Genomic DNA, 23,792 nt, shown 5'->3' on the forward strand with positions numbered 1-23,792 from the left:
GGCCAAACCTGGCCAGCGGATGCCGTTTGCACAGCGCCTCTGGAGCTCGTGGCCTTCACTCCTGCTCTGCCTGGGCAGCTTCATCTATCAAGTGACTTTTTTGGTGGGAGACTAACTCGCCATCTTGATTCATCTCCATCGTTTGCGTCTTGTAAGTTTCTGGTTATATATTTTCATTATCCTCATGTACATTTTGAGGTCCGCCCTCAGGTTCCTGCATGGTGGTTAGAATCTGAATGGGTTTGCAAGATGTCAGTTGTCGCCGCCTCCGTCATCCAAGGGCTCACAGCATCCCCTACTTTCCGATTTTTGCTTAATTTGGGGGCTCTGACAACTTCTCTTGCTTTTTACTTATTTGGTGTGCTCAAAACCATAGGTGAATAGTTGCTTGTTTATTTTCTCAGTTCTAAATGTCTATTAGGGAGCTATTTTTTTTTTCCAAGTTGCTGAGTCTGCGCTATTGATAGAAATCCACAATTGATCTTCCTCCTCTAATTTCCATTAATACTTATTCAGTCCATTTTTCTCCTAAGTTACCGAAGTGAACTTTTAAATTAGAAACCTTTTTAAAATGGAAATGTTACACATATCTTTATAGTACAGATAAATAACTCTTTAGTTGGCATGCGATTTCTTCTTTAATTCAGGTTTTGGCTCTATCTTATTCTCCTCTTCCAAACTCTTTTTTTCATACCAAATTATAATCTACCTACATAAAGTGCCTCCAGTGCAAAGGTGGAGTGTTCTTTCATGACTCCAGATGGTTTCTGTGGGGCTTTCTACCTCTGGAAGCAACGTTTTTATTTATTCACCTTCGACTGCTTTCTAAAAAAAAAAAACTGATAATTCTCGTTTATGAGTCAGATGAATATTTGTCTCATAGTTGAATTATTCTTCATCTTCCAATGAGTAAAATGGGCCATTCTCTTTTGTATCCCAATTGCAATAAGATAAAAATGCTAAAAAAAAAAAAAAAATTTTTGATATTTTACTGTACTTAATGTTTTATAGATCTACTAGATTGTATATCTCCAGAAGGCAGTAACCATCCTACTCAATTACCTTTTTAAGCCTTTAATATGTACTTACTGATAAGCCTAAAATCAGAGCTTCCAGTAACCAGTACATTCTTTAAGTCCAATAACTGGTGGTTCAATGAATGAATAATGTAGAAACATGGTTCTTAGTTTAAAGATTCTATAAAAATAATTTCCATTTGAACTATTTTAACCTGGTTCATTTTTCATACTATAGTAAATTTGAAATCTTCACAGATAAGAGTCAACACTATAAAGTGAGTGATGATCTTTTTTTTTTTTCTTTTAAACATTATTATTCAATTCTTTAAACAGTATTCACTGATTTTTATACCAGCAACATATGGCTGATCCCACAGACGAAACTCAGTATCATCTGCCTGAGACACTTCATCTTTTAATATTTAATAAAGGGTGATGCTTCAAACATCTATTTCAAATATAAATTTAGATGCACTTCCCCTAAAGAGCCATCTATACCACCCAACACAACAAGGAAGAGGATAAAACGAGTAACTTCAGAAGTTCACCTCCTTGTGCTTCATACAACATAGCTAATGCATTTAATTTACATAAAATATTTTTTCATGGAAAATCGCAATTACCGTAATAGCTGTTCTATTATTAGGTATTATTTTATAAACCTTTTAAAGTAGGTGGTTGGTATTTGCTATTTCATGTAGTGAATAACCCTTCTCCACTTTGTGGCTACTAAGTTAAAAGACAAGGCAGCGGCGTGCGTTAAAAAATATAAGGGCACCTTTGTGTTTTCTTAAAAAATCAAAACAGCCATGCAAGTAATTTTCTTGTTTTTTCAGATTCCCTAATATTTATATAATAATGGTGCATGGCTTCAATAAATATAAAAGCATACATTTCTTTAAAAGTAAATTTTTAACACGAAGGCTAATGAAACAATATAATTAAGTAATTTAGATGCAGAATGTAGTTGATAATATGTAAGACACATTAAAATACGTAAAAAAGTATTCTATTTATTTCTTTCTCTATGAGTAAGTATTGGAGTGTGTTAAAAGTCTTGTTTCAATTATACATATAAAAACTCTACTATGATCTTCCTGATTTGAAGACTTCTACACTCTAGTACGTTAGATTGCCTTGTTTTATTTATTTGGAAAGGCAATTTCTAATACAAAATAATTTACAAAATACCTATACATCACATGATAATTTATTTTTATAGTCCTCAAAACAACTTTACCAGACAGCTTGTTATACCCTATGCTAATATCAGTTTAATAAATGCCTCTTTCTGATAACAATGTTTTCATTTATTAGCATTATATGTGATCATTATTTTCTTTTGAGATGGCAAAAATCTAGATCAGGAGCACTAATCATGAATGCATTCTTTCACCAAGACATAAAATATATGAAGCAGAACAGCAAGAAAAGAATAGTAGGGTGATGCCCCAATAAATGAATTCAATCCTGTTTATTATTTAATATTAGACTGTCTAAAAAAAAAAAAAAAGGAATATGGGGGGGGGAAATATACAAGTTTCTACTGTTCGGTTTGCCTCAGTACTGCCAGCAATGGACAGAAGTCATTGGGTAAGAACTAAGAATTCTAAATAGAGATTTTAGTTAATAATAATGTTAGAATAGCTACTAATTGTTATCAAAGGTACCATACAAGATGTTAATAATAGGAAAAACTTGGAGTAGAGTATAGAAACACACCCTATCTTCATAATTTTTCTGTAAATATAAGTTTGTTATAAATAGAAGCTGTTTTAGAAACCATAATTCCTAGTATATTCAGTGAAGTACTTGAGTTTTTGTAAGTAAAAATCATTTTCAAACAAGAATCTTACTCTTAAATAATGTATGCTGGGAAGTACTGTTATAATACCTGTTTATTGCCTTAAATTCTTCTCCTTTCTCCTAGGTACAAAGCTTCCCAACTAGATAACCTTTCCTTCCCTTCTCACTCACAGGTAAGTGTGGCTCCGTCTAAATCCTCACCCGGCATGTGAAGGGCGAGCACACTGGCAACCCCCTCACACTTACTTAAACGCCCTTGGCCTGGGCTCGCTCTTCCTTGCCCCGCTGAACGTGACTGGCCATGAATGGAGATACCGAGACACCTGGAAGAGGATGCTTCAGTGAATAACCTGCGCAGGTCCTGCATACCCATCCTACCCATTATATAAGAGACAAGGAAATGCCTCTCTTTTTTGAGTCATTCCATTTTAGATGGTTTTAAAATTTTTATTCAGCTTTCATTCTAATATAGTAATACACTGTATGCATTACTTTTTCTCCAATGCATCCCCCAATTGAATATTTAACTACTTTAATGTACTTTTATAGTAATAGACACAAAATGTAAAATTTACAAAATTATAAATGCTTCATTTATTCAGTAACTTAGCAGGAACTAAATAGTTTTTTTATTAGAGTATTTTCCAGAAATGCAAACCTCATACCCCTTTTATGGCCTACAGCCATAAAATCCTTATCTTTATGTCGCTTTCACAGTATCAGCTTATCATCTGGGTACCAAGTATCACATACAGTTGTTCTAATACTTTAAAAAAATACATGACTCTTGGTTAAGTTGGTTGCAGAAAGGAAGTTAGTTAAGACACCGAAATTAAGATTACTTTTTCCAGGAGTGATACGATACACCCAGTTGTGGCCCCATGGCCAAATTCTGACAAATAAAAGGTAAAAAAGAAAAAAAGAAAAAAAGGAATGTATATCTGACTCATTCTCTCAGGCCAGCTCTGTAATTTGCAGGGTTCTGTAAAAGGTTAAAAGTTATCGAGCATTTTGAAATGGTCACAGTGGAGCATTAAACGGAGCGCTGGTCCTCATAGCACGGGGTCCTTGGATTCCTCCCGGGCGGCACACCTGGGAAGCTGGCCCTGCGCGCTCCCAGCCAGAGCACGGCGGCGGCACCCGCGTAGCCGTCTGCCCTTCCTCACTTGCTGATGTGTGTGTGTGTGCGTGTGTGTTATATATGTGTGTGTGTGTGATATATGTGTGTGTGTGTGTGTGTGCGCGTGTGTGTTATATATATATGTGTGTGTGTGTGTGTGATATATGTGTGTGTGTGTGTGTGTGTGTGCGTGTGTGTTATATATGTGTGTGTGTGTGTGTGTGTGTGCGCGTGTGTGTGTGTGTTATATTCCTCCCGGGTGTGCCGCCCAGGAGGAATCCAAGGACCCCGTGCTATGATGACCAGCGCTACGTTTAATGCTCTACTGTGACCATTGCAAAATGCTTGATAACTTTATATATTAATACCTATATATATTAATTAGACTCTGGAAGAGTCATGGATCCGGAGATAAAAACCATGTGATGAGAATGAAACAGCTACCCCTTATCCCTTATCTGTGGACTGATGACCTATCTCCTCATTACTACGTGAGATGGAAATTTTACAGAAGCCACTGTAATTTTCAGTCCCTTTTCTAGCAGCGCACACTGCCAGATGCCACATGGTACACACACGCATTTTTAAAAGACCACCTTGTAAATTTGACTTAACAATTTTTTCTAAAAAAATGCTATTTCAATACTCACATGGTTGAATTTTTATTATCATAAAGGTAAATTTATAGCTATAAATTAAAGCTGAGCAGGTAAACCGAAAGGAAGATATTTACTTCAGTGATCCCAAACTGCCTTCAACATGGTTGAGCCTATGCTTGTTGTATGTACCTTACTTCATAAAAAAACATGTTTCACTGATATCTGATTGGATTTAATGAATCATTAATTTCATTAATTAATGTTGATGTCAGTTATGTCAAACTGTTGATACATATAAAATTTACATACTGTTTCCACTTCAGCCGACTTCATTACTCTCATTATCATCAATATCAGAAATTATTATACTGAATACATAGTTTATTCTAGACATTTGTGAATAAACTGGGTGGGGGGCAGATATAAGGCATTACCATCTCCTCTGAGAACAGTAAAGTCAAAATTTTGTGGCAGGGAGCAACATTTTCTTACCTACTTGTATGGATGGATGGATGGATGGATGGATGGATGGAAGGAAATACTATGTAAAAATATATGAAAAATAATAATAGAGTTTTACTGTAGTAGTGTATTTTTTCTTAACAATAAAATGCTTTCTTCTAACTGAAACTCATGTAAACGATACACATCCCCGTGACCCCTGCACTCTGGCTGAGGTGGCACTGGGAAGCTGACCCCTGGTCATCCGATGGCACCACTGACCTCCTTGGCGGCACCTGACTGACTTTTGTGGACCCTGAAGAACACAAACATACACTAAAAACTACTATTTTAATGATAGATTAAAGTCAGGAGCTCTGATTTTTTTTTTTTTCCCGCTAAGCATCTTGTTGCAGTGAAATGCCACTGACCTCCTGGACCCGGGTCCCCCAACCCACGTAAAGTTACATCTACTTTTTCTTTAAGCTCTTTCACCTTTAACATTCCTAATGTTGTTAAGTGCACACTGTTTCAAATGAGAGTTCTCTTTGCGTGAGTCTGGTTGGCCAACATCAGAGGTGGTGACGGCTGCTGGCTGAGCCTTGAACTTAATAACAGGAACTTAATAAATAAAGAGGAATGAGAGGGCATTCCAGAAGGCAAATACCATATAATCTGGGAATGCAAATGCACACATCCTGGCAACGAGGGATGTGTGTGTTTTTCATTGCTTAAAGTTTAATTTTCACTTTCGATCCAAACGCTTTGATTTTGAAAAAGTAAACGTTGTGTTCGACATTGCTGGACACGTGATTTCCCCAGCTGGTCAGAGATTTAAAAATCGATGCCACTCTGCACTGGCAAGGGCTCCCGTCCACTGCCGGATACACCTGGCGTCTGCAGCAGCAAAGCCACGGCTCGGTTTGCCAGCGCGGCAGTGGCCAGAGCCGTGACGTCTGCGGCAGCACGCTGGCTGCTGACCAAAGGGGCACAATGAGTGACCCCTCAGATTAACTCACTTTGTGCAGCAAATCAAGTTCCCGAAAATTTACACTAGTCATGTTGAGTACAGGGATTACAGAAAAGGATACCTATGTTTTGGAGATACCTTTCAGAAAGATGGGTTATTAAAATCAACACATGATAGATTTAACTGTCTATTCAGAAATTTTCATTAAAAAAAGGGAGTTATCAGAATAGATCGATGCAGAAGAAGGTTATAACCTTTCGGATCGCACTGCCATTTACAAAGGAAGAACGTCTCAACCGAAGTACAGATGCCTGTATGGGTTCTAAAGCAAGCCGGCTCAAGGGACGGGATTCATCGATAGTTCTCCAATACCTTCCAGAGGCGGGCATGCCCAGATCAGTGTACTCCCTCTTTTCAATATTTGTTCTGCATGTTAACATTTCTGAAACATGTTACTCCTTAAAAGATAAACATTACACGGTAGTACTTATTTCTTCTTTCGGTTCTCCTAAACGAGCTGTATTTTATTGCTATAAATGGAATGTTTGTATCCCCTGAAATTCCTACGGTGAAACGTCATTCACAACGTGATGGCATTAGGAAGTGGGGTTTGGGGAGATTCTTGGGTGCTACCAGTGGAGGCCTCATGAATGGGATCCGTACCCTTATAAGAGACCTAGAGAGCTCCCCACCCCTGGTACCTTGGGAGGACATGGAGAAGAAAGTCGCCCGTGCGCCAGCATGCAGACTCTCATGAGACACAGAATCAGCCCACGCCTTGCTTGACCTCGGACTTCCCAGCCTCTGGACCTGTGAAAAATAAACGTTTGTTGTTTAAGCCACCCGGTCCACCATGTTTTCCTTCTAACTGCCTGAAGGCACTAAGGCATTTATAAAATTGGTAAAACTTCCTAAAATCACTGTTGTCTTAAAAGTCATAAATTTAGATGATCCCTTACGTGATAATAGAACACTTTAGTCTCTCTCTTATTAACAAACATTTTTACAGAACTAAATGCCTGGCAAAGTTCTAAGTATTATGCAAATATCAACCCATTTAATTCACCAAGCAACCCAGAGAAGTCTATTTTTATCACTAATTTACAGATTGAATAAACCAAGGCACAGAAAGATGAAATAATTTAACCAAGGTCACACAGCTGATAAATCATAAAACCAGGAATTAAATGGAGGTATTCTAGTTCAAGACCGCATGCTTTTAAGTGCTATACTTTTAATCTCGTTAAAATTTAAATATGGTTTATCATTTGTTTTTATACATATCCTTTTGGCAACTTCATTTACGGTCTCTATTTCGAGAAAACCTCAGAGACCATAAGTAACTCACAGTGTTAGGTACATGGCAATAATTTCAGGGAAAAAATAAAATGTATTAATAATTATCCATTCACTTCAATTACTTCATTTGTTGCACTTGTGCTTTTTAAATGATAACTGACGGTTTACACATGATAGTATGAAAACCCTGACAGTTAATTTTCCTTTAGCCATAGGCAGATGACTGCATCCCTAACACCGTAACCAAATTACTTTTTGAGACACTAACCATATCCCTGGGGTCCTTAGCTCTTTCTTTCTTTCTTCCTTTGTCAGCTCCTTTTTACTCAGTCAGCTTCATTCATTTCATGCCTTTTATTTGTTTGTATTCAAAGCTCGACTCACATTTGTATGAAGTTAGTAACTATTATTTTTAAGCAACCTCGGTGGCTTAAAAAAATATATTTTCTCATTCCTGGAGGCCAGAAGTAAGACATCAGCATGACTGGGCTGAAACCAGGGTGCCAGCCGGGCCAAGTGACCTGCAGAGGCTCTTGAGAGAATCTACTCCCGGTTCCTTCCTGAGACTTTAGCTCCTGGAAACATGACCCCAGTGTGTGCCTCTGACTTCGCTTAGTCCTCTCGTCTGTGCATGAGGCCAAATAATAAAACAATGAAATATCTTCAAACCTAATGAAGCATTTTAAAATGCATAACAAAGGAAGATAAAGACTGGATCACAGATATACATCCCATAAAAAACATTCTAGGCAGATGAGATGTGGCTAGAACTTAAACTTGAGTCAGGCACCTGCATTACAAATTAGAAAATGAGGTGGCCGTGTGTGTGGACAATGCAGTATTTAAATTCGTGAAACGTGGTATTTCTGCAGCTCAGCATTCTTTTCCTAGTTTTAAATTTAACTTCTTCAATTCTATTTTCCTTGTTTTTGTTTTGTTTTTGTAATCAATAATAGCAAAAAATGGTTCATTGCATATCCATTTTTCGTGTCAGTCACTTTCTCACTGTTTTAATGTATTTGCTTTCTTCGTTAAATTCTGGATGTTGATGGTATCTTTTAGATCACAATAATTTTCCTATAGTGGTGTTTCTAATCTAAATTTCCCATAATACTAACATTTATTCTAAAAGTATTTTTAGTTTAAAAAAGTCCTTACCTTGTATTTTTTCCTGAGTCTCAAAGTTACTTTTAAGTCAACTGTTTTCTTACTACCTCTTTTCTCTTTTGTCTCCTACAATCTATTCTGTCTCAAATTTAATAATGTGAAAAGCAGCAGCTTTCTAATATTTGTTCTGCATTCAGTATTAAATCTATTTCAAACTATGACAGCTGTGTATTGAGATTGTGAAAATTACATTTCCTTTTTCTTATGTTGCAGTATCATACCATAATACCATTCTAATTTTTTTTTAATTCATTTTCCCTGTTTATCCATCTGTGAATGATGAGAAAACTATACAGGCCTAGGGTTTTCTACAAATAGATCTAAGAAATATCCTATCCTCACTTCCTAAACATGTGACTGCTTTAAGAATCCTTACTCACAATGCACTGTAGGCTGGTAAATAAACACAGCAAACGCTCAGGTATATCTGCAGATGTCTAGTTAGTACATGGATCAGCTCCCCTATAAATAAGGGTCTATTTCTTCTCCTGCTAAAATGTTCACAGTTGAGTTTCATTTCTAAATAATACAAAATAATCCAGTTTTGTGTTGTATCTCAATTAAAAAAAAAAAAAGGAAATGAAAACTATAAATCCCATGGTATGTCACAGTTTATTAATTTCCAGTCTCTTTTCATGGTGACATTCCACATAGGAAGTGACTTGTCTTTCCACATCGACTCCAGCTTCAGTGCTGGGAATAGCAAGTTACCGACTGGGGAATGAAAGAATGCAGTGATCCTGGCTACCCTGAAAAATGACCCAGGATATACTATGGGAGGAGAGAGAGGCGGGGCGCGATCAAGTTAAGTATCTGTAAAATACAGACATGTAAAGGAACAGAGGTGAATAGAATGAAACAATCTATTCTAGTTCATTCTTCTTCTGCCGCTTCCTATAGGGTGCCTCTAAGTTCATTAGACCACTGCCTGGTAAATTGGTACAGTGTAGCCTACGAGCCACATAGCCTGGGTTTGCACAAAAACCTTACCACTTTCTAGCAGTGTGACTTTGAATATGTCATTTGACTTCTCTCTGCCACAAAATCCTTACCTGCAAAATCAGATTAGTAATAGTACCTACCTCATGAAGGTTGTAAAGGCATCTGTAAGTACTAAATGGACTAGTATTTGTAAAATGTTTAGAGCAGTCCTGCTTAATGTTTGTTTAATATATATGAATGATTATTTAGCCTATTATGTCACTCATCTTTATCAGTGATATGTAGAAAGGGAGAAACAGATTTTTCTAAGTGGTATTAAAATCAAATATCTCACAGGCATTCTTTTTTAATTTATAGCTTATATAAAGCAACTATTGTAACACTCATAGTAGTGCTTTTTTTTTCCTTGCTACTTTCTGTAACATATTTATCAAAGCAGAACAGTATTTCAAAGGAAGCAAAGTCAGAATGGGGCTACCTACGGAGTATTGCAAATAGAATGTATGGGATCTAAAAATGTTGTAACTAGATATTCAGGTAAATATTGAAACAAGGAGCTTCTCCAGAGAGTTCACGGCATCAATCACAAATCGTCTGGTAGAGTGAAGTGCCAATACCAAATTCCTCATATGGCCAACTCTGTACTATGCCATATAAAATTCACATGTATCACAACACCTTGACTTAATTCATTTAAGAAAAAAAAACTCTGAAATATTATTTCATTAACGTGCTGTGGGACAATTATATTGCTCTGTGAAGTTTCCCTAGTCCCTCTCAAGGTCTTCTTTAAAGCGAACTGCAACATTTCCTAATGAAACTGCTAATGAGAGTTTTCCCTTAATAGTTGTGTGAACTGTTGACTGCATATAATGTCGACTCTGTTTGTTCAGATGAGTCCGTTCAATTTATTTAAAAAATCTAAAGGCATTCAATTACTGATGGTGTCTGCATAGTCACATCGGTCTAACTGTTCTGGTGAAATCTGCGAGTCATTAACCTGTCGCTAAATGTGCACTTTACTAAATTGCTCACTGAATGTGTTTTGTAGAAACCAAAATCAGGAGAAAGTTTTTATCCATTTTGCACACATGACCAACTTCCATGGTAAGTCCTAGTACTACGTTGATTTTCTATCGTCTTAGTTTATCCCGTAAGGATAGATTAAGTCTTTTATCACACAGACTGCATAGACTGATTTACTAATCAAGGCCACTACTCATTCCAGGGGCTATAGAAATAGCTTATAAAAAACTTTTCCACCTTTGCAGAATACATCATTATTTTAAAAACTGGCCACTATTTGAAAGAATTTTAGGGAAGGCAATCTGCTACCATGGGAAGCATTCAGATAGCACTGTTGATCCGACCACTGTCTGGAGTTTCTCATCAACCCTGTGGGTTTGCACAACAGGTCCTGCTAGAGCTCTGAATTGACTGGGCAGAACGAAATTGGCTTTGAACTAAACTGAATGAATGAGAGATAAACCAGAAGACCAATTCAAAAGGAAAGACATCATTTTCAAGGGATCTATGTCATGTGACAAGTACTTTTTTCACTGAAAAGAAATTCTAAATAAATATTAGATGACTACTGTATGCTATGCACTGGGCGCATAATATTTTTTAAAAAGATACACAAGCACTCGACTTTCAGACGTAATTCGAATTATCATGCATACCGGAAGGCTGTTATACTACAGAAGTTAAGAAGTACAGTGTAACATTGGAGATACAAAGTTTTATATTTTAAGCTTTAATAGCAATGAACTACAAGAGCCCAATGCATGTCTCTATAGTGCACTTGTATTTCTACAACCCACTGAGTCCTTGAGCTAGGATTTTTCCTCGCAGCTTGTTCAAATGCTGGCTACGAACATGTTCCATTTTTGTTAAAGATGCAAAACACATTTTAAAGGTCTCACGGTATTACCAGAGACAAGGTTCCCACAGCTGTAAAACACCCTTTCTCTAGGACTACTTGCTCATCCTCCTCAAATTTCTTCTTCAAGTTCGTTTTTACAGTACCCCGGAGTCGTTCCTGAGTGCTGCTCCCATCGGTCCTCCTGGCTCTGTCCTACAATCTTTCATTGTCCTCCTTTGTTGCTCTTCTTATGTATGTACATGTGTCTGCTTCTGTTGTCCCCGATGCCCAAAACAATAGCTTTCCAAATGCTCTCCGCGATGAGCTGAGTCGACGATTTTCTAAGGTCCAGGATGCCACGTTTACAGCGAAACCATCAATCGGCAATGTCCCTGCCCACTACGCCCCCGATCCTGCTCCTGCCAAGACCTACTGCAGGCTTCCTGTGCTATGAATGCAAGAGAAATTCAAGATGCAGATACCGATGTCATCAATGACATGTTTAATGTTTGATAGTTTTTAATTCAACATACTTAAATATTGTGTGGGTGTGTGTGTGTGTGTGTGCATGCATGCGTACCGTGTGTGTGAGATTACTTGTCTTTATGGCCGTTTTTCTACCTATGGCTGAAACAGACCCTACAGGCTGAGGCGCCACGGGGAGAACGTGCTCTGCAGCTCCGGCCTCCCAGCTCCCGCGCTGGCTGTGGGCCTCACGTCCCTCGGCGCCGTCTCTCCCGAGGCCGCTGCGCTCTGCACGCGGGGATGGCCGGCGTGCGCTAGCAGCTTTCTGAACATTCCTAAAGCCTGGGGTAAACATGCAGAGCCTTCGGCCTAGACCTCTGCTATGTGACAGTTATTTTGATTTTGAAATTTTTTTTTACGAGGATATTTTAATGCTTGGAGGCACTTATGAGTTATAAGTTGATTATTCTGTATCTGATATCATCTGTTAAATTTATTAATTAGATTAGGTCATTCGTTTTGGGAATTTAGGAAGTCACTTTTTTCATATTTTGGTCACAAATATTTGCAATTTGGTATTTTTTATAATATTATATTATGATAGTTTATTGTCACTTAAACTGATGACATTATGAGAAAAGATACTTTTACTCTAAAATATTTTTACTTTAAATTTTTTTTAGTTACTACTAGTCCCATTTCGTTGAGATATAATCAACATATAACGCTGCATAACTTTAAGGTGCACAACATAATGATTTGATAGACTTATATATTGTGAAATGATCACCACAATAAGTTTAGTTACTAACATCCGCCACCGCACATGGTCACAATTTTTTTCCCCAGTGACGAGCACCTGTAAGATCTACTTATTCTGTTAACAACTTTCAAAGTTAAATACTTATTAACTATAATAATCATGTGCATTTTCAGTAGTTGTGTCCCTTGTCACTGGGATTCTGCGCCTTTTGACTGCTGCCACCCCACCTCCCGCCCCACACCTCTGGGTGGGAGGGGACCCTTCACTATTTCTGTCAAATCATCGAGCAGCACACTTTAAATACATTGCGATTTTACTCAAGTAGACCTCGGTAAAGCTGAAAAATGGTTATCTGATACCATGGAATACTCTAAAAGTTGAAATGATTATCTAAATCTACGTGTGCTGACAGGGACAAATCTCTAGGACAGATCATTGAGTGAAGAAAGCTGTTTCAGAGAAATATGGACAGCTGTGAAATTAAATAAAACTATATACCACGAACCACACTGTGCATCACTGTGCTACTAAGAATTAAAAACCTTAGATCGGCTTATACCATATATCAAAATACATTTTAAAATAGCTATTTTAAAAGAAAACAAATATGTAAAACTAAAAATATACCCATAGATAAAAGTAATTTGCAGTGAAGAAACTGATTTTCATTATGACAAGAACTTGTACTCCAAAAAGATTTTATTGCCTGACTATGTATATATTCAAAAGTTTCTCTCTAAACCTAGCATTGACAATATTTAAATATCAAATGTCAAACTAGGAAAGAAGTAATTATAGCATTCTGAAAAATTATTAAAAAACACAAGAGCAAAAAACGTGTTCTTTTTGTTCTTGGTTCCTAAAATACTGCTAGCACATTATTGGCCCTCGACAATATTTGTTTAATGGATAAGATTCAGGAAATATAACCACCACCGATAGAAGAGGAAAATTAATCAAAAGGTATTAACAAACAAATCATGAAAAAATAAAAATAGCAAACAGATTAGAAAAAAAAAAAAAAAAAGCGACAGTGAGTAGACCCAGGCTTGCGGAAGCTTTGTGTCTGCTGGGTGGGAGGTCTCATCCCTTCCCTTCCTCTCACCTGCAGAGAAACTTGTTTTTCTTCCATTCTAGAAATGATTGTCTTACCAAAGAACTATAAAGTGTAACTGTCTTGCAAATGAGAAACCAAGAATCAAACTGCTTCTAGAAGAACCACACACTCTATCTTTAGATAAGAATTAAGAAGCGGGGGGGGGGGGGGGGGGGGTAGTTTGAAATGATAAGCTATATGAATTCCACTGGTAAAAATGAAAACTTGGTAAATGATGACATACGCTTCCAGAAAAGCACTGCCTGATAATGGTGTCTGGAGGCTGCCTCAGTGCTGAAAAGAACTCTTCACCCTATGCGTGTGTGTGTGTGCGCACGCACACACACACGCACACGCACACACACACATTTTTTGATACAATATTTCCAGCCACTTAAAGAGTTGCTTGCTGAGAATTCCTGGCAGGTGTCTCAGAGTTCACAATAAAGGTACACTGATGGCTAGTCTTAAGTTGCTGATGAAAAATGACTGGGCAAGAAATACTGGAAAACACTATTCTCCTTTGTGTGTGGACCCTGAGCTGTTGAATGTATTGCTCATGCCTGTACAGTAAAGGTTCCTGGAGATTATGCTAGTAATCCAAATCTAAGCCTGGGATAGACAATCTATAGAAATCGTTTCTTCACCAAAGAATGATCCGCTTTAGAAATCAAATGCCCTGGTAATGTCTCAAGTAGCACACTAGAGTTCACTTCGAAGTCCAGTATTGGATAATATGTTTATAAAAACATTTCTGAAATATTATTTATATTAACATAACAATGATATGAACCATTCTTTTTTAAATGTGGTAATTTCTTAAAAGTTTTACTGAAATATAAACTTTTAATGAAAGTTTGAAACTAGCACTTTAAAACAATAAAAAATATAATATAAAAATATATACTAATTTTTCTTTATGGTGAATAAGTGTTTTCAGACTATGCATGAATAATACAAACAGAACAAATAAATAAGTATAGACGGAGTGTGTACACACACACACACACACACACACATACATATGTATTAGATTAAATATATTATATATACACAGATGAAATATTTGCTGAGCACTGGTTCTTAAACTAAGTAATATTCAAGGGCTTACAAACTTCGGCGGGTCAGGCACTTGCGCAGTTCTAACATTCTTGCCTCCATTTTTAAAACAGCATTTTCTCAGATTCCAGTCCCTTTTCTCTTTAGTCCCTTCCCTGCCTTCCACATGAGTGAGTGGGCATCAGCTGAGACCTGTGGGTTTTGCTTCAAAGGACCCACATTAATTAAAGCTCATCAGCATTTATCATGGAGACAGCTCCTGTTAGCAGGACTGTTTATTTTGTTCTCACCTTTTCTGCTTCATTGTCAAATGAAAGAGTTTTATGGTTCTTGAGGGAACAATCCTTCTCTATGACCAGCTGCTTTGGGGGGGGGGGAGTCTTCTCTTCAGCAGTGTACTTGCTTTGTTAATTCCTTGTAAATGAAATGGCACCAATGCAGCAATTAATAGTCTCCTTTAATTGAGTTCATTTATAACAGAGTAGAGTTAAACCAACCAAAAAGCCATTTAACAAAACCCTGAACTCTTAACAGTATTTCAAATGCTTTTCAAAGATGATAACAAAATGGAAGTTGGCTTTTAAAGAGCATATTGGTATACTGCTTGACTTAAACTTTGACTATAATACGCCTTATTACTTTATAATAATTTGCATTCGTTGTGTTTTCCATACCAGTAAATGCTATTTTGGATTCTTTTGGGTTAATCACTTTTTATTGCTGCAGTCCTCTTTAATTGTATCTTAAACTTTATGTTTACTAAAGACCCGTGGGTCCCTTGCCAGGTTTCATGGCTAATCAACTCAACATCTTTGCTTATGAAAAGGATAAGTTTATATTAAAATAAGTAGATGAGCGTCAAATAATCATACACGCTTTAAAAAAAATACTGGAGTGGCACCAGAAGACATCTTTGACTTTTGTTAAGGTTCTATTTAGTAATTTTAGAAAGATACTCTACTGAAAACATTTTTTAAAAAGCTGGACAATAGTATTTTCAAAAATTTTTATGTTTGAAATAGCTAATAAGTGAAAAATTACTGGTCATAAAGTAGATGTCAGAATTTTCAAGAGGTAAACCCAGTAATGAGGGCATGTTTTAACAAGGCGGGGGAGTTTGGGAATTTCAGGGATGCTGCGTTTGAAGTGGGCTTTTAGCAGTCTAACGGGACGGAAGAAGTGTCTGTGAGGGACCTTAAAAACAGCAAGCACAGATCAAGTAGAAATCTGGCCTGATAAAGATTTGTCCTGCTTGAAGTCATTGTCCCTGCTTAGAAAATCTCAAGATCTGGAATTGGATTAAGGTGATGGAGTGCTGCTAAGTGCCAATCAAAAATCAGTTTAAATACTCTCTGGAAAAAAAAAATAATAAGTTTTACCCCCAAATTACTTCTGTAAGTATTGTATTTTACAGACTTAATGTTTATTACACAACCGAAGATATTTAGGCACACTAAAAGACAAGGTGAATAATAAACAGCACAGGAAATGGACTTGTATGGTAGATTAACATAGGCTAGAAAATCAATATGGTTGATATGTACATGGTGATTAAAGCTAAACTTTAAAACTTCAACAAGGACATAGAAACTGTAGAAAGTGGCAACAGATTTTTTAAAGACCCCTACTAGAAACCTGATTCTTAATATTTCGATGAGTGAAGTCAAAATTCAGTTGTTTAACAGTAGATTAAACATAACTTAATAAAGCAGTGTGTTATACTGGAAGGCAGGCTAAAAAAAGTCCAGACTGAAGCACAGAAGACAAAGTAATTATAAATACAGATGAGAATTTAATAAACTTGGAAGGTGCAGAAATGATCTAATATTCATTTAGTTGGGGTCCAAAAAAAAGGATAATCAGATTATAGCAGAGGTAATATTACAAAAAAAAAAAAAAAAAGAGCTAAGATTTTCCAAAACTGATAAATGATATCTATCGACAAATTTAAATAGTTCAACAAATCCCAAGAAGAAAAATAGTATAGAAATCCACAGCTAGACATACAGTCAGTTTCTACAGAGAAGTTACAGCAAATTAAAGACGATAGAGAATGCAAGCAAATAACCACGGAAGAGAGCAGGGAAGATTAAAAGGGACCCCGCACAGTGATGTCTCCAGAGCATCAAGAGAAGTGAGATTCAGTGAAGAACATCTTAAACAGCTTTAGAGAAAATAACTACCATGCCAGAATTCTATACCAGCTAAGGAACCTTTATTCCACTGCGGGCAATCTTTCTTTTGCTCTGGCTGTTCGGGTGGGTTATTTTTATTTTATTTATTTATTTATTTTTCCTTTCCTGTTCTGCAGTTTCATGATCAGGTGTTTAAATGTAGACTTCTTGTTTTTGCTTTTTGTTTTTTGTTTGTTTTTTTGTTTTGGAAATTTTGACTCATTATAATTCCAAAGATGCTCCTTTACCATTTTACCTATTTGCTTCTCTTCTAGAATTCTGGGTATTTACATTTTGTTTCTTACAATTTCTATTTTATTTTTTGTGTAACTTTATGATCCTTGGAACATTTAAATTTCATGTTTTTGTTTTCTCCAGAGAGCAGTCTCCATTACTTTAAATTAATATGTCTATCTTTTAAAAATTGTTAATACACACTAGTATTAAGAATTATTTATCAAAATTCATATACATTCAAGCTTGTGATTAGACATTATTGTGGGTAAATTTTCTCTCCCCTTTATTTTTTTAAAATCTAAATGCAAAGTAAAATATTGATCAAAGTTAGTTCCCCCCATCCTCCCCTACCCCCGTCTAATTCATGTGCTGACAGAATCATTCTTTACTAGTACCAGATTTATGTATGGGATTTTATTTAACCTTTCGTAATCAGTTCCCAGTCTGTTTAACTGCAGGTTACAGAACCCTAGAGATTTTCAAATCCCCTTGAACTCAACATTGACTTCATTAATTGCATAACATTTGGCCTTTACATCACTCCTTGCATCTAATTTTTCTCTTGACCAGGTTCTCAAAAATAATTTTTAATTAATGCTTTAGTCAGCATTGGAAATATTAAATATTCAAAGGATATTTCTGCTTTACCAGTATTTCTTATCCCCAAAACAGAGCAATTCTTCATCTCTTATGAATGAATTTCTATTTCTTAATATTAGTCAACTTCTAAAATACAACATTTTGTTTAGTGTTTGTCATGCCAAAAGGCGTACAGATTGTTTACTATTAAAGAGAAATTTATACTTTTTACTCTATTCCTTAGTAATGATTAAAATTCTCAATCCTGTACACATCTTCCCAAGTTTATTTTTAAGGACTCCATTATTTTATTGCTGTAAGTGCAATGTTAACTTCAGCCACAATCTGATACAGTTGTTCTCAATGTTTCGAGTATGCACGAAATGCATGTGTCTAACTGGCTCACGGTTATTCTTGAGAACCATGTCCCTCTTGTCCTGTGGCCATGAGTGAAAGGGGTATTTATGTGACTTGGCCTGAGTCGATCCCTATTTTCTTTTTCTTAGTCTCAGTGTTAGATCCTACTAGGTCACGGGACACATGCCAAGCTAAAGTCTTCTTTAAAATATTTTTAACTGCATATTCAGGAGAACTGGAGCTAACAACGTATGTGTGCTTATGTCCAGCATCCGGGTCTCACACTACTGGACAAAGAAATCTATAATGGTCGCCCTTCTGACAAATTTCACCCTTGTTCATCCTGAAATTTAGATATGTAAGTTTAAAAAATATTTCTTTACTTATTATTTTACTTTGGTTCAATTGGTTCAAATTGTTTTTTCTGTTGCTTGAAGACATGTACATTAGAAATACTTGTGGTTTTTTTAGAAAATTATCAGCTTAGTCACAGTACCTAAAATCGTCTTTTCTCTCAAACCTGTGCGCCGAGACTCACTGTGCGTTCTCACGGTGAGAACCGTCGGCAGCGCACGCAGCACCCCGCGCCACTGGCTCTCCCGGCCATCGGTTCATTGTGTCTTGGCTCCAGGTTCGCCCTTCTTTGCCCTGCTCTGCAGCGCTTGAGGCGGACCCTGTCATCGTTTCTCTCTGGCAAGCTGGCGCGTTAGGCTTCGGCAGTAAAGGATACGGGAAGGGCACTGAAGGACAGAGAAGGGGCTTCTATCACTTACCACCCGTTTTCCATCTTTCCAGGAAAAAAAATTATTTATTGGAATTTTATGGTCTTCGCTAACTCACAAATGTGAATGATCTGTGGACCTGCTTCTGGGTTTTTTTTTTTTTTGTCTTGATATTGGTCATATATTCCTGACTTTTTGTATGTCCAATGATTAATTTCATTTTTAATTTTTTTTTTGACATTTGTATCATAATCTCATAGAGGCTCCTCCTGCCGACACTGTTTCGCCACTTGGGGTTGGTTGACTGCCTCAGTCTACCAGGAATAGAGCTAGGTGCAAGCCTGGGCTTCGATTTTGGTTGGACTTTCTCCGTTTTGATTTGTGTCCTTTCTTCAAAAGAGATTTTCTTGGGGTTTTGCTTGAGATCACAGGATCTCTATATCTCTGGTGCCCTTGAACAGTGTCTTCCTTTCTCACACTTCATCCCTACATCTTTGACATTTGGGAAATGTCTCGAGGGCCTGCCTGGTGGTGTGTCTGAGGCAGCCACCACCTTGGAGTACAACTGCCTCCCAAGCACTGTGAGGCTGAAGGGATTCCCCGACTTCCCAGGCCTGTCTGCCACGGAAACCAGCCAGTATGTGAAGGAACCCGCGGCTGCATCTGAGGGTCCGCCAGTCCTTAATCCACCGCGGCAGTCCTGTGTGGCCCCGTGGCATGGCAGGCGTCTCCCGCCCACAGTTTCGGTCCCTCTGCTGGGGACAGACTGGAATCTCAGGACCAGCAGCAGCACTTCTGGGTGGAGAGTGAAGCCAACAATCACCTGAAAGAACTCTTTCCTCCACAGATTCCGCAGATGGTGAAACATCAAACTTCTGTAGCTTATCTAATTTCCCTTATTAATTTTTGTGGGGGTGTTGGAATCTTACAATCTACCACATCCTACCTGAAGGTGAAAGTTTTTATTTTTCCTTATCGAGATATATTTACATGTAATAAAATGTGCTCAAGTATATACTGTGAAAGTTTTGACAATGGTATGTGTAGAGAGAGAGAGAGAGAGAGAGAGAGAGAGAGAGACACACACACACACACACACACCACCCCCCACCCTTCATGTTTCCCCAAAGCTCACTAATCATAATCACCTCTGTATATATTGATTTAGTTCCCCTTTTAGAGATAATTTTTTCATTTCTTCCAACTCTTATTTCACAACTGTGTTTTTTGTTTCTTGTATATTTCTAAGTTTTTTAATTTCTAACTTACCTTACCCTCTCACATCTCCCATTGCTTTTTAAATTATAATTAATTTTGAAATATGGTGTTAGAAATGTCCTCCCCTTTGTGGGTGGATGTCTGGGTAGTGTTTTTATTAGCTAATTAATATTGATTATCTCCTTCTGTTTTACTCTTATTGTTTCTTTTTATGGATGGTACCTGACGTTTCCCATTTATTTTCATTTGTGCTAATTTTTGTTCTGGACCAACAAGTTTCTCTAAAGAGAGGTTGATATTCTAGGTACACTTTTTGTTGGTAGTGAAATGCAATGTCTTAAACATGTGACTTTTTTTTTTTTTTTTTGATTAAGAAGTTTAGTGAATCTTCTGATTTTGTGACAGGACCCTTACTTTGCATCCTCTCAATTTCTCTTTCTCTTTACCATCTAGCATCTCACTAGTGACTTCCTCTTCCAAGTTTCCTCTCTTTTAAAAGCAGCTCCTTCAGAATGCTACTGTGGCTATCAGATGAACCCTGTAGAGTCTCTGATATATATGAGTATCCCTTAGCCAATAAAATTAACCATCATATATAAGCAAAACAAATTTTCAAAAAGTTTGTCTTCCAGTTGATTAGGAATGATTTTTGAAGAAGGCGAGGTTTTTTTTTTTTCCCCCAGCTCAATTCCATATTTTTCACAGATTTTCTTAATTTTATGTTGATGTTTGGCAAGTTAGGCCATTACCAGAGAAAGCGACTCTGCCCTCATTTCTACTTTTCCCTTTCCACTCAGTGTTTACAATATTCCAGACACCCTGGGGCTTTTCTAACTATAAAATATATAAACTCATCATAGATTCAAAATCTTTGCATATCTTATATTCCTTCTCCCTGAATGCTCCTGCCTTAGATATTCACATACTGAAATCCTTTCCATCCCCAGATTTCTGCTCAAATTTCACTCATCCTCTCAGAGTTTTCTGGACATCCTCGTCAAAGTACCTCCCCCCCCCACAATTTTTCTAGTTACTCCTTACCTATAACTACACTATCTCTTTTTGTACATAACACATTACTCCTTGAGAATTCCTCGTGCATGCATTTGTTTATATTTATAGCCCCCCTTCTCCAACAGAGCATAACTCGATAGGAGCAGACATTCTGTTTGTTCTTATTGTATTTCCAGCACCCAGAACCATATCTATACATAGTAGGTATGTAACACATATTTGTTGAATCGTTTTTGTCAAATTCAGTTTGATTTTTTTTTTCCTATTTATACACAGTAGTACTCTGAGACAAATCCAATATTTTGCCAGAAAACTGTGTCAACTCTGTATTCCATTTTGATTTATCACATCAGAAGTGTTCTGTTTTGGAAGTAGGATTACTAGATCGATTTGAAACTTTGAATTATGATTTAATTTATAGGTTTTTTGTACAGACATCACCTGAAAGTTATTTAAACTTCTGTCATTGTCAATAAAAAAGCATTTTATGTCATTCCAACCTATGTGCAAGTTCAGAGGGAGACTTCCCTATTGAAAAGCATTTCTTGTTATGTAGGCTTTCTAAGTTTCTCTGCATGATTTCTCTCCATGCACACTTTCACACTGCAGGGAATATTATTTACCCAAAATCTGAACTTCAAAGCTATAAGCACTCTCAAGAAGCTCACTAACAAGATATAAACATAACATTTATCATTTCACAAATGTTTTGCTTTTTTTTTAAATCCTTTCTCCTGAAACTAAAAGTCAACAACAACAAAAAAATGTTAGTCTTTAAAGGTCTATAGCAAAGGAACAGACAACTGAAAATGAGAAAATCTCACAGGCCTACGGGCACTTTTCGTTTGAGCTCTGTGGGGTTCTCAATTTTTCCAAGACGTTTGAGCCACAGGAAAAAGAAGCAATTTTGGCTTCCCCTTCTCTGAGTATTCTGGGACAAAGTCCATTAGAGAGGGGGGGAGGGTGTAGGGAGGGGGCGAGGGGGAGAGGGGGGAGGAAGGGAGAGAGGGAGGAAGGAAGAGAGGTAGGGAGGGAGGGAAAGAGGGAGGGAGGGAGGGAGGGAGGGAGGGAGGGATCACCGTTACATACTAAAGTTCACGCTGTTGTCACTGTGCATTACTGTTATTTTTGAGAGCGCTAGTTCACACTGTAGAGCCTCTATGTTACAAATACCACAGAGTAAGGAAAATTCAGAAATATATGCCGCTAAAAGATGATAACGTGGAGAATAATTATTACTCAAAAAATTAAGATATAGAACATGTGCATTATTCAACATATATTGAAATTAGTAGCATAACCCTAATTGTCAAAATTATTGGATAATATATTTTATATATTGGTTTAATGTATTTATGCATTTTGTTGCAATGATATAGCTAATATGGAATCTGAGAAGCTAAAAAGAACACAGAATATCAGCACCTTGGGTAATTATTTTTAATTAGACTAAATTGACATATAAAAAAGTATAAGAAAACTAAAGTTAGTCACCTTTTCTATCACTCAAATACAAAATTAATGAGAATTTCTAAGCAAAAGAATTGAGAACTAGAAAACATAACCACGTCTTCCTCCTCAAACATTTTCCCAGGATTTTTCTCACATTTTGCTTCCAGTTAATCTTGCCTCCTTGAATTTGTTCATATCACTCTCTTTATTCTGAGGATTATCTATCAGCCATTTTTTTTTTCTTGACCAACTCAATTAGCTTGGCTGTAATAGTCAGGTAATAAAACTTTACAATGATGTCTATTCTTACATAAAATGGTCAAAGACCATATAGAGGAATAAAATGTTGGCTTGGAACACAAATGTCCTTGCATTCCACCAGTGGCCGTACTGGTGAACTTAGTCAGAAAAATGAAGACCGCTGGGCAGAGGATATCAGCCATGATGATGCCCATACGAACACACAGGATGACATCCTGAAAAAACACCATTTTTTTTTGAAAAAATGATAAAATCATTATTCTAATACAAATGTAAAAAGGAATAGACTTTAACGTGTTTAGTAGAGACAAATAGTATTTTACTTTTTTTTTAATTTTTAAAATTATTTATTATCTTAGAGGCAAAGCCCCCCCCCCCATAGGGTATCCTTCCACAGGACAGAAACCACTTACACCTCTTTAGAAAAAAAAACATTTTGCATTGCTATCGGTTATCTAAAATAAAGTTAAAAACTTGTTCCCAATCAGAATCAGGTAACCTGGAGGGTGTGCCACAGAACTGGCAGACTGAAGACAGAATGAAACAGATTTCTCAGAGAATGCCCAGAGTTTACAGCGTTTGCAGACAGAAAAGTAGCATTTCCACATACAAGAATTAGAGAAAGAATAGATCATCAAAAAAGGTTATAAACTATAATAATGACTTTGCGTTTATACTAACTACCTACCAATGCGGTCCTCATTCATTATGTGGGACGTTTCCTTTAACTGGGATTTGGAAAACCAATTGGATAAAAAGTGGAAGAGTGTATACATTTTCTTCTGAAAAGAGGAGGCAACCGAGGCAATCACTTTGCATTAAGAGTAAGAGAGGGTGACATCTTTGCATAAACCATCAGGAAATTTTCCCTTTGGCCTGTGACCTGGTGGGCACGTACAGAATTTCATATCACCTCTTATCTTCGGAATTACTGCGTCTGGTTTGGGGTTTACTGAACATTTCCCCAATTTATTTGATGAAGTTAGTCTAATTCTGAGTAAAACTGAGGAGGCTGGCTTCGTATTTATTGTTTAATTGCCTCATAGCTCCTCGTCCCTTTGTCTGTGGAGGTCTGGCTTAAAAATGTCAATAATCCAAATGAGATTATTTTCTAAATGACTGTTGACATTACAAAGCTATTTAAGCTAACCTATTAAAAACATAAAAA

General features: G+C 36.9%; 1 long non-coding RNA gene across 1 annotated transcript in view; it reads right to left on the reverse strand.

The window, feature by feature from the left end:
- LOC118613357 overlaps nucleotides 1-23,792 on the reverse strand; it is a 125,410-nt gene that overhangs the window by 5,550 nt on the left and 96,068 nt on the right. The window contains exons 3-4 of the long non-coding RNA XR_004955406.1: nucleotides 6,657-6,765; nucleotides 3,072-3,148 (exon numbers count right to left, since the gene is read on the reverse strand). This is a non-coding gene — a long non-coding RNA (uncharacterized LOC118613357). The remainder of the gene's footprint in view (nucleotides 1-3,071; nucleotides 3,149-6,656; nucleotides 6,766-23,792) is intronic.

The sequence above is a fragment of the Rousettus aegyptiacus genome, unplaced genomic scaffold (assembly GCF_014176215.1).
Source record: "Rousettus aegyptiacus isolate mRouAeg1 unplaced genomic scaffold, mRouAeg1.p scaffold_m13_p_18, whole genome shotgun sequence".
Lineage (NCBI taxonomy): Eukaryota > Metazoa > Chordata > Mammalia > Chiroptera > Pteropodidae > Rousettus > Rousettus aegyptiacus.